Source organism: Pinus tabuliformis, chromosome 5_2 (assembly GCF_031772625.1).
Source record: "Pinus tabuliformis cultivar Carrire ecotype Pingquan chromosome 5_2, CPIR1, whole genome shotgun sequence".
NCBI lineage: Eukaryota > Viridiplantae > Streptophyta > Pinopsida > Pinales > Pinaceae > Pinus > Pinus tabuliformis.
The window spans coordinates 463,190,046-463,198,469 of record NC_142306.1 but is presented as its reverse complement, the minus strand read 5'-3'; positions in this window follow the sequence as shown (position 1 = coordinate 463,198,469).

Sequence of the window (8,424 nt, the reverse complement as noted above, 5' to 3'; positions counted from 1 at the left end):
TAAGTATGGTACTCCCTTCTTTAGTAGGTGGATAAATATTTTCATCAACTTAGCATAATTTATGATGAATTGTCGTCAGAAGCTTTGTTTCCCTTGCAAACATTGGAGCTGCAAAATGGATCGTGGTTCAGGAAATTGACTAATTTCCTTTCCCTTATCGAGATCAACCCTAATCCCATACTTGGAGACAATGAAACAAAGTAGGAGTCCAAATTTGACAAAGAAAACACATTTTTGTGGATTCAGGCGTATGTTATAGAACCTACGCCTAAGAAAAATTACTCGTAAATGAACTAGGTGCTGCATTCACTTCTTGGAATGGGCTAGAAGGTTGTTCAAGTAAGCCTAAAAAATATGTCTAATATCATGGAATGTGTAGTCCATGGCCCATTTAAATGTTTCTTCAACATTCTTTAAACCAAATGGGAGTTTTTGATATGAAACTATTCCACAAGGGAAAATGAAGGCAGTTTTGTGTTGGTTCATGGGTTTTATGGCAATCTGGTTATAGCCTAAGAAACCATCCATAAATGAGAAGGATTCACAACTGATGCAATCATCAATTATTTGGTCAATGAATAGTGTTGGATAATTATCTTTTGGACATGCAGTGTTCAAGTCTTGGTAGTCGACATAGATGCGGATGGTACCCTATTTTTTATCTACAAGAACTAGATTGGAAACCCATTCCATTAAAGAAATAGGATAAACGAAACCAACACGTAACAATTTTTCCACCTTAGTCTTAATGGTTGCATTTTTGCGGGGGTGGACTGGTCGAAGCCTTTGGTGGACAGGCTTGGCATTGTCATAAATCTTGATCTCATACTCAATATAGATGTATCTATGTCAGGAATTTCCTTGTAAGACCAAGCAAATACATCGCGGAATTCCTTAAAAAGGCAGGTGAAGCTTGCAATTTCCTCAGGATTGCAATCTGTTCCAATATGGATGTTTTTCATGATGTTTGCCTTCACTGAAATATCGATGAGAATTTTCTTTGAAGTAGTGCCCATGTTCCCTTCTGAATTCAAAGTTTGGATGGTTGTATAAAGTGAGGGAATGATATTAGGTTTGTCAAAGGACAAGATTTGTATAGGTATCACATCTAAATTAGATATTAGAATGTGATGGTGAGAATTGTCCCAAGGTCACTCGTCTAAACTCATGATCTCTCGAATAACTTCATTCGAAGGTAGGACTTGATTAAGGAGATCGTTAGAGGGAGACGTTATGGGAGAGGAGGCGGTACCATTGGTCATGACCAAAGTGACTAGAGATTCAGATGTAAATTGAATGGATTGGTAGGCCAATTTGGCTGGTGACAGTGGCATTTGTTCTCCATAAGAGTCAATGTCTGAAGGGGCTGGGAGGATCCAAGGATTGGTTGGTTCATGAGGAATATATGAGACCATAGAGACCATATGTGGAACCATGGGTGGCCGGAGAGGAAAAAATCCCATCAGGGAAGAGCCCTTCAATAGATCAATACCGATACTGACATAAGAGTCAAGTATACCACCTACTAAAGGTACAAAGCCGCTAGGTAACGAGGAGTAATCTGGGGTGAAAAAGGATAGCTGGTCCACTATGACTATCCTTCCATATAATGGAAATAGGATGATATGAAAGATAGTAGACACAATGGCAGTCATGGCATAAGTCCAACTACAACCCAACAACAGATTATAGTCGAGTTTTCTATCAATGACTTCGATATCCACCATTACAGTTTTCCCACTCAAGGTGATGGGGTAGCTGGAAAGGTAACCTTTTGGGATGAAAGTGTGGCCATCAAAATCTTGAAGGGAATTTGATGGTAGTGAGAGGGTTGGAGAATCCAAGGTGAGCCAACATGAAGCCGAGATGACATAGGTTGAAGTACCTTCATCAACGACAATTCTATGTACCCCTCGCCTTTTAAAAATATTTGCACCTCAAATGGAAGCTGGTGTGAAAGGGGAGGTTTACATTTGTCCATGTAGAAAATTGCAAGCATGGAATCCTGAGGGTTGACCCCACCAATTTCCGAAAGTATAGCTTTCCTTTGTGCTAGACGAGTTTGCAATACTTCGAGCATCGACATAGCTTACGGTGCTTGCACCAAATATTCTACAATACTGTAGTTATGGGAAGCATGTGCATATTTATTATGTGTTGTGTGATGAATTTCCCCTTTTGGTGGACGAAGCACAATATCAGCAACTGACCTTTCGATATGAATATTTTTATGAAGCGGTGGGTTTTGACTCCAGGAGGCTTCCTCAGCATTAGCAACTAGAGCTCCATATGATTTGGCTCTGGTTTGAAGATTGATCATTTCAAAGGTATAAATGGTAGATGGTCCCTTACCAGCTAGAGGATGATGTTAACCATCATTGGCCCCTTGCGGGGGGTGAGGTTGGTTCACAATAAAATGCTACTACTGCCAAATAGGGAAAGGGTTGTTTAGGGCCATGGGGGTCCGGCCAGTGTCCTTTTGAGCAGGGAGATATGTGCATTCATGGAGATGCAGAAAATGATGTGTCATATGGTCTTCCACACATATCTTACAAGGGAACTTGAAGGCTTTGTACTTTCCACTGTTAGGAGGTGCAACAACTTTCTTCTTTGGGTTGGACTGCGTGGCTAACTGCTCTTCAGAAGGAGTGGTTTTTTTCTTGTTCTTATTATTCTTACCGTTGAGTTTTTGTGTAGACTCCACAGAGTTGATCGTGACGGTAGGAAGAGAAATCGATTGGGTAGTAGGGTCAACTGACAACTGGGAAATCTGACTACTAAGTTGTTTAACAAAAGCCCTAGAGGTAGCACTAACAATACCATTAGCATGTGCACTGGGTTGCTGAGTAGTGGGAGAATTGGTGTTTCTAGGGGAATTGGGAATGACATCATATAATGTGCTAGACTATGAATAAATCAAATCTAAGTGTCGGGCACAACGAATGGATTGGTTTTCCGTGACCGCACCACCTAAGGTGACATCCTTAGTGATTTGAGGGAGGAGATTTACATAACCAATCTGCTAATAGATAATTTGGGAGGGGCACTTTGACTAGCCTTTGCCTATGTCTCCATTCACGGATGTGATCAGAGATGTGGGTGTCGATGTCCTAATGTAAAGAAGTAAGGATTTCCATCCTAGTTTCATAACGGATGCGTAGCTGAAAGTGCTTTAAAAATTCCATCGCTAAAGTGCCAAAGGTGTTGAATGACATGCATGGTAACTCAATGTACCACTTGGCTAGATTGTCAGTAAAGGTGAAGGGAAATAACTGGAGTTGGATACTATCATCCACCATGGAGTTAGAAACGCACCATAAATGATAGCTAGTTATGTGTGTACCCAGATCCTCCCCTTGTTTCCCTTCAAACTTTGGGATGTCTGTGGGAATTTTGTGCAGGATTGGAGGCCAAAGTAAGTTGTGGAAGATGGTGTCATTGCTGAGTTTGTTCAAATCGGGGATGTCAAGTATTTCTAAAAAAGGAAAAGTATTTGATGCCCTTGATTCAGACCAAGGTGATGAAAAATGACTTGAGGGTCCTTGCGGTCCTCCCATCATATTGTTCCCAACATTATACACAGGATGCGTGGAATAATAATTTCCTTGGGGAACAGTCATATATTGTGGCTGTCCATAGGGGTTTTTAGGCTGGGGGATATAAGTTCCCCCAAGATAAGGAGTGCCCCCTTGACTCATTTGAGGTTAAGAGTGGGGTTCCCATATGGATTGAGTGATACCCTGTTGAGGGATCCAACTAGCCACATAATTAGCCGTAGGCCCTTGACTGACATATGGAGGATTCATGTCAATCAACGACTGCCCTGTGTGTCTTGTAAATGGAGGGGGAAATATAATGTTTCTAGCCGGTATATGCATATTGGGAATGGTTGTTGTAGGGAAAAGTATTCGACTCGGATGACCCTATCCCACTCTAAGGGTGATAGTACCTTAGCAACAACTGTAAAACAAACTACTTAAGGTTTACTTCTTTATGAAAGAAAAAGAGAATGGAGAAATGCACTAACCGTTGCCTTGCGCTTAATGTCGAATCCAAACTCTTCTCTTTGGCTGCTTGCTCCCAGCTCCTTGCTCTTTTGCTGGCCCAGCTACAATGAGATCCTGCAAAATAACAAAGAAGGAAACTACAAGAAGCATGCAATCATAACTGGTTCAAGGATTAGTGTAAACCAAACATGCAATTATCACAATATATTATTGAAACAAGAGCACATAGAAGAACCTCAATAGCTTTTATTAATGAAGAAGTAAAGGTTCTGAGAGTATTACAACCATTGAAGGCTCCAATCCAGCAACACCTCCCAGCAGAAAGAATTTCTCCTCTTCACCTCTCTCAAACAATCACCCAATAGCTCTGTAGTGAAACCAACAACATATCATTACTTTGCACCAAATTCCAGCCTCTTGAGCTCATAGGAGAGAGCTCAATATATAGATGAATTGAGAAAGGATGAGTCAGCTTGCAACTGATGTGTAGCTGCCTTGTGTCCTCTCTCTCTTCAGTTAATCTTTAGTTGATCTTCAGTTCTTGAGTCCACTTGGAGAACCTTGCTTCCACTTGGAGAAACAGAGACTCTGACTCATCACAAGGCGAAATACCTGATCCAAGTGTCATTTTTGGAAGATTCCAGAGCAATGACTCAGTGTGCCACTTGTCCCATCTTGCTCAGCGTAGGTGGCCTTTGTCCCACTTGCTTTGCAACGCAGGTACACCATGGAGCAACTGAGTTTCAGTGCAGAAACCTAGTGGAGCACCTGCTTTGATTTCAGGATTGCTTGTTTTTGAGTATTTTCAGGTGGAGAACTGATCTGAGAGCTGTTGGTTTGCTGACCTTGTTCCTCTAGGGGTAGGAACATCATGTTTAGGGAACTTTGGATCCCTTGGATTATTGACAATTCATGCTTGTTGCTGTAAGACACAAAATTGTCTATAACAGATGCCCCCTAAAGTATGAGGTCGTTTATCGGGTGAAATGCTTTATTGAGAGGATCCGAAGTTCATTCAATCTGCTGAGAAGTGTCCTGTAATAAGATACAATACAATACATTATTTTTCATACATTTTCATGATCTAGCTGAGGCGGGCATTCCCATGCTCAGCTTTATAAATACATTTTGGTACATAGAACAGACGATCGTCTGATTGTAGACTGATAATTCTCTGCTGAAATTATCATCCTTTGAGAAGGATGATCATCTGCTGTAATGATGTACATATCAAATGTCTTTATGTCCTGAATATATATCGCAGCCCGGATGGATGAAACTAGATCCGGGGTCTTCAATCTCTTCCGATCTTCACTCGATGTACAAGTCGATCCATGTGAGAATTTTTTGAAGTCGAACATGGAAAGACATCGCTTGATTACCGGTCAATGATGTAAACCGTTAACAAGCGCGAGAGGAATCACCGATAAGGATGATGACCCTCAAGGTAAGGTAGTACAATTCACATGGCGGGAATAAAGGACTTGGCGTCGACCACCATGCAAAATCTTCTGGTCGAAGGTCATTGATGTATACCTGTCGCCGGAAGTGAGAAACTTGCCATTGAGGCATGCAAGCTTCAAAGTACTGAAGGGGGTGTTCCTAGATCAACTCCTTGGATAATGAGCTGATGTCGACAAGGAGCGATCCGTCAAAGGAGGGCCTTAATGAATCCCACATCAGTGACACGGAACGGAGCTAGTGATTGTGATGAGGTGAAAACAAACTGTGATGTATGATTCAGGGTGGCGGTCATGAAGTGGATGAAGGATAATGTATGGCAGTGGATGGGACACGGTTGACTCTTTGCAGAACCACATCTCTTGAACATATAACGACACTGATGTGATGGATTGGTAGCATTACCCCAATTGTGGATGGTGTGGCGAGGACCATGGTTATGAGACCGGTGAATGAAACAACCCAACCCGAGATACGGAGGACAAAGTATCATGTTCAAGAGCGACTTGCTACCATTAATGCTGTGAGGTTCTCCCAATTTTTCCCCAGTCATTGCTGACCAGTACCTCTTTATTTTTGTCAAGCTTGAGGAGGATAACATATGCTTGTTCTATAACCTGCCCTTCGGGCAAGCCCATCGCTATGTTTTAACGAGCCTAGCGATAGGGAAACTCGTTCTCGTCTAAAGACAAGTTTGTCGCTATTTAATCATTTTAACGAGTCTAACGACAAGGAAAACTCGGTCCTTTTCATTTTTAGAGAGTCTGAAAAGGTACGGAAAGTTAGCTCCAAAATTCCTTTTTCGTCTTCTAATCCCTTAAGTCCGAAAAAGTATAAAACCATACAGAAGGGATGAATTTTCGATTTTTTTAACGAGCCGAACAAAACAAGCGCTCGATCTTTTTGTGCAATAATCCCTCAGGTCCAAAAAGATTAAAATCTAGAGGAGGGATAGCTCTTCCAGTCCTTTTAACGAGCTGGAAGGCCAAAACTCGGCAAACTTTTCATATTTTACGAGTCAGTGAAAAGAGCTCAAAGAAGACTCGTCTTTTGAGGAACGAGTGATAAACAGGGATAGCAGCAGATTCTAGGTACAGGTTGGAATTTTCCAATCACGGCAGTGTCACAAGGATGGCTAAGTGAAATCACTCTTCGCAGTTGTTCCTCAAAATGGGTAAACACACATATGGAGATGAACGGTTGGCCAAAATGAACGGATGGAGGTGATGGCATATAAACACGACCAAGAGCTTTTAATATGGCTTTCAAAGGTTACTTTTCTTAATGGTTATTTACCGGTTCATTTTTTTGAGTGAGCTTGAACTGCTAGGGAAAGATTGCTCACAATTTATGTTTATTTTTTAACGAGCATGAACTCTGCTAAAACTGCTCAATTCTTGCGTTTATTTTTTAACGAGCATGAACATTGCTAAAACTGCTCAATTCTTGCGTTTATTTTTTAACGAGCATGAACATTGCTAAAACTGCTCAATTTATACCAGTCTTAATACAAGGAATGCCTTAGGTGAGGTAATCTTATTTAAGGAGCGATACCTCACTAATTACTCCAATTTGGCAGGTTTTAACTTTTGCCTTTCATCCCTTTTTTATGCAAGCTGGAAACGGCTAATCCTACGAGTTTAACGGGTTAGACCTACAGGTTTAAAGGGAGGACCTAAAAATTTAAAAAAATAAATAGTCGTCCCGTTCTTGCACTCCAAAAGGTTTGCATGCCCCCAGGTATAAAGTATAATTTCGAGATTCTGTCCTCTTACTTATTATCCGAAAAATGGTTTCGTTCGCTGCCGCAAACTAAACTCTCTTTTCGGCAATGTCTATCATTAGGTTGCTAAGGATGGTGACTACTTGTTTCAGCAATTTCATCTCTTTCTTTGGAGACTGCCCCTACTCTCTTTCAAAACATATTGTTTTAATGGGTGAGGCTTGACATTCAAAGATGGTGGCTACTTGCTACCACAAGTGGATCTCCTCCTTAGGAGAGCCTACTTTTTTAGACAAAGGGAGCGATCCTTCCGCTTCACATAACTTTGACAAAAGAATTTTATCCTAGAACAACCCTCTCTTCCTTTTTCGGACGGGGTATGGACTAGTCCATTCTTCTGCGGAAATTAACTTTATACCCAAGGTTTTCTCTGCCCAAGGCAGGCCAGGGTGCATGCCCCCTGGGTCCTAGTTCTTTCTTTCCGAATTACTCGCATTCATCGGGAATTAGAACCGGGGGGGGTGGCATTCCTTGAGTGAATAAACCGTTAAGGGATGGTATTTGACTATTTGCGATGCGTGATCCTGGAAATGAAAGTTGGCCTACGAGCTTGACCATTCTTCCTTCGTGCGGAAAACACATGACTCTGAAGAGGGAGGACACTATCGCCTCCATGCAATATATATAGTCTCGTCCAAGGAGTAAGTTATAAACCAAGGGTCCCTGGACGACCATGATGTTCATATGAACTGTCTTCCCTTTCAATGTAACTGGAACATTGGGGAGAATCCCTAACGGGTGACTGGTTCCTTTATCAAAACCTGATAGATTTCTCATCTCAGGTAAAAGCGCCGGGCAACCTAGTGCTTTCCAAGCAATAGAGGAAAGGATACTCACAGATGCCCCTTCATCAATGATAGTTCCAGCCATCACCATTCTGTAGATTTGGACTATGATTCTGAATGGGATATTGGCTGGTAACCGGGGTCTGCCTAGTTGATTCCAATCAAAGGATACGACTAGGTTGCTTGGTGGTGGGACCGAATATACGGCCGGATACGACCCTGACGATGTTCCTTCCTGCGATAAAGGAATGGGCGCATTGCCCTGATGCTCATCAGAGTCTGTGTTGATGAAAAGAATATGGACGGTGTCATCCTTATCCTCTTCAGTGAGGGTGTCATTTGAAGATGGGTCTTCAATGACGGAGTCATTGGAGGATGAAACCTCTGA